Genomic DNA, 3,893 nt, shown 5'->3' with positions numbered 1-3,893 from the left:
ATGTCTTGGATAATTTGATACTTGGCAATTGTTGTGCTCATGTTTAAGCTCTTTCATCATATACTTTGCACCCATTAATGAAGAAATACTTAGAGCTTGCTAATTTGGTTTGCATATTTGGTTTCTCTAGAGTCTAGATAATATCTAGTATTGAGTTTTGAACAACAAGGAAGACGGTGTAGAGTCTTATAATGTTTACAATATGTATTTTATGTGAGTTTTGCTGCACCGTTCATCCTTGTGTTTGTTTCAAATAACCTTGCTAGCCTAAACCTTGTATCGAGAGGGAATACTTCTCATGCATCCAAAATACTTGAGCCAACTACTATGCCATTTGTGTCCACCATACCTACCTACTACATGGTATTTATCCGCCATTCCAAAGTAAATTTCTTGAGTGCTACCTTTAAAATTCCATCATTCACCTTTGCAATATATAGCTCATGGGACAAATAGCTTAAAAACTATTGTGGTATTGAATATGTACTTATGCACTTTATCTCTTATTAAGTTGCTTGTTGAGCGATAACCATGTTTCAGGGACGCCATCAACTATTCTTTGTTGAATATCATGTGAGTTGCTATGCATGTCCGTCTTGTACGAAGTAAGAGAGATCTACCACCTTAATGGTTGGAGCATGCATATTGTTAGAGAAGAGCATTGGGCCGCTAACTAAAGCCATGATTCATGGTGGAAGTTTCGATTCTGGACACATATCCTCAATCTCATATGAGAATAATAATTGTTGCCACATGCTTATGCATTAAAGAGGAGTCCATTATCTGTTGTCCATGTTGTCCCGGTATGGATGTCTAAGTTGAGAATAATCAAAAGCGAGAAATCCAAAATGCGAGCTTTCTCCTTAGACCTTTGTACAGGCGGCATGGAGGTACCCCATTGTGACACTTGGTTAAAACATGTGCATTGCAAAGATCCGGTAGTCCAAGCTAATTAGGACAAGGTGCGGGCACTATTAATATACTATGCATGAGGCTTGCAACTTGTAAGATATAATTTACATAACTCATATGCTTTATTACTACCGTTGACAAAATTGTTTCATGTTTTCAAAATAAAAGCTCTAGCACAAATATAGCAATCGATGCTTTCCTCTTGGAAGGACCATTCTTTTACTTTTATGTTGAGTCAGTTCACCTATCTCTCTCCACCTCAAGAAGCAAACACTTGTGTGAACTGTGCATTGATTCCTACATATTTGCATATTGCACTTGTTATGTTACTCTATGTTGACAATTATCCATGAGATATACATGTTACAAGTTGAAAGCAACCGCTGAAACTTAATCTTCCTTTGTGTTGCTTCAATGCCTTTACTTTGATTTATTGCTTTATGAGTTAACTCTTATGCAAGACTTATTAATACTTGTCTTGAAGTACTATTCATGAAAAGTCTTTGCTTTATGATTCACTTGTTTACTCATGTCATTACCATTGTTTTGATCGCTGCATTCATTACATATGTTTACAAATAGTATGATCAAGGTTATGATGGCATGTCACTTCAGAAATTATCTTTGTTATCGTTTTACCTGCTCGGGACGAGCGAGAACTAAGCTTGGGGATGCTTGATACGTCTCAGACGTATCGATAATTTCTTATGTTCTATGCCATATTATTGATGATACCTACATGTTTTATGCACACTTTATGTCATATTCGTGCATTTTCTAGAACTAACCTATTAACAAGATGCCGAAGTGCCGGTTCTGTTTTCTGCTGTTTTTGGTTTCAGAAATCCTAGTAACGAAATATTCTCGGAATTGGACGAAACGAAGACCCGGGGGCCTATTTCGCCACGAACCTTCCGGAAGACCGAAGAGCATACGAAGTGGGGCCACGAGGTGGCCAAACCACAAGGCGGCGCGGCCAAGGGGGGCCCACGCCGCCTGTGGTGTGGGCCCCTCGTCAGCCCCCGACTACGCCCTTCCGCCTACTTAAAGCCTCCGTCGCGAAACCCCCGATGCGAAAAACCACGATACGGAAAACCTTGCGAGACGCCGCCGCCGCCAATCCCATCTCGGGAGATTCGGAGATCTCCTCCGGCACCCTGCCGGAGAGGGGATTCATCTCCCGGAGGACTCTACGCCGCCATGGTCGCCTCCGGAGTGATGAGTGAGTAGTTCACCCCTGGACTATGGGTCCATAGCGGTAGCTAGATGGTTGTCTTCTCCTCATTGTGCTTCATTGTTGGATCTTGTGAGCTGCCTAACATGATCAAGATCATCTATCACGTAATACTCTATGTTGTGTTTGTCGGGATCCGATGGATAGAGAATACCATGTTATGTTAATTATCAAGTTATTACATATGTGTTGTTTATGATCTTGCATGCTCTCCAGTTATTAGTAGAGGCTCTGGCCAAGTTTTTGCTCTTAACTCCAAGAGGGAGTATTTATGCTCGATAGTGGGTTCATGCCGCATTGACACCAGGACAATGACGAGAAAGTTCTAAGGTTGTGTTGTCTTTGTTGCCACTAGGGATAAAACATTGGCGCTATGTCCGAGGATGTAGTTGTTGATTACATTACGCACCATACTTAATGCAATTGTACGTTGCTTTGCAACTTAATACTTGGAAGGGTTCGGATGATAACTTTGAAGGTGGACTTTTTAGGCATAGATGTAGTTGGATGGCGGTCTATGTACTTTGTCGTAATGCCCAATTAAATCTCACTATACTTATCATGACATGTATGTGCATTGTTATGCCCTCTCTATTTGTCAATTGCCCGATTGTAATTTGTTCACCCAACATGCTTTTATCTTATGGGAGAGACACCTCTAGTGAGCTGTGGACCCCGGTCCATTCTTTAATCTTGAAATACAAATCTGGCTGCAATACTTGTTTTTATTGTTTTCTCTGCAAACAATCATCTTCCACACAATTCGGTTAATCCTTTGTTACGGCAAGCCGGTGAGATTGACAACCTCACTGTTTCGTTGGGGCAAAGTACTTTGGTTGTGTTGTGCAGGTTCCACGTTGGCGCCGGAATCCCTGGTGTTGCGCCGCACTACATCCCGCCGCCATCAACCTTCAACGTGCTTCTTGGATCCTCCTGGTTCGATAAACCTTGGTTTCTTTCTGAGGGAAAACTTGCTGCTGTGCGCATCATACCTTCCTCTTGGGGTTGCCCAACGAACGTGTGAAATACACGCCATCATTTATCTCGATGGGTCTTTCAAATGATTGGTAGAATCTTTATTTGAGCGCAACTTCAGTTAACCGTATTTAGACTTACATATTACTTTGGAGTTGTGACCCTTGAGATCAAACCCCAACTTTCCACATAAATATCTCGGCTAACAAGATGGAATATAGTTTGTCGACATAAAGATGAAGGAGGTATTAGGGTAAAGTGTTAGAAATCAAGAATAGATGCTTACTCAGCAAATGGTTGTTTACTCTGTGAAATAGGAATGGATCCAGGAATTAACCTCAAGGGGGGAATATTAATTTTGTTACCTGATTAAGGGGGCAAAGCTTGCTAAAACACCATGGATAAGCATCGGGCATGGGTATTTTCCTCAAGGAAATGAGTGTCATAGCCCTCCTCGGCCCCCCTTATTTTCGTCCCTGCTCTTAAATGATGAAGGGATATAGCAGGAATCGATGCATCTTAAATACATCCGCTCTAATACTTTGTCACAAGTGAGTGCAAAACCCACCGACTCTCCTTTCAGGAAAGGGCTGATGAGATTTTAGGATGCTTTCTTCTCACGGGACTCTTTTAAGGTAGGGAATGGGCAGACCACATGGTTATGACCGGGTACTTGGTTAGGCGAGCAGTGCTTGTGACGGTAAAGCACACGTCCGTTGGGAACCCCAAGAGGAAGGTATGATGAGTACAGCAGCGAGTTTTCCCTCAGTAA

The sequence above is a fragment of the Lolium rigidum genome, chromosome 2, assembly GCF_022539505.1.
Source record: "Lolium rigidum isolate FL_2022 chromosome 2, APGP_CSIRO_Lrig_0.1, whole genome shotgun sequence".
NCBI classification, from domain to species: domain Eukaryota; kingdom Viridiplantae; phylum Streptophyta; class Magnoliopsida; order Poales; family Poaceae; genus Lolium; species Lolium rigidum.
Note: the sequence above shows the minus strand (reverse complement) of the source record.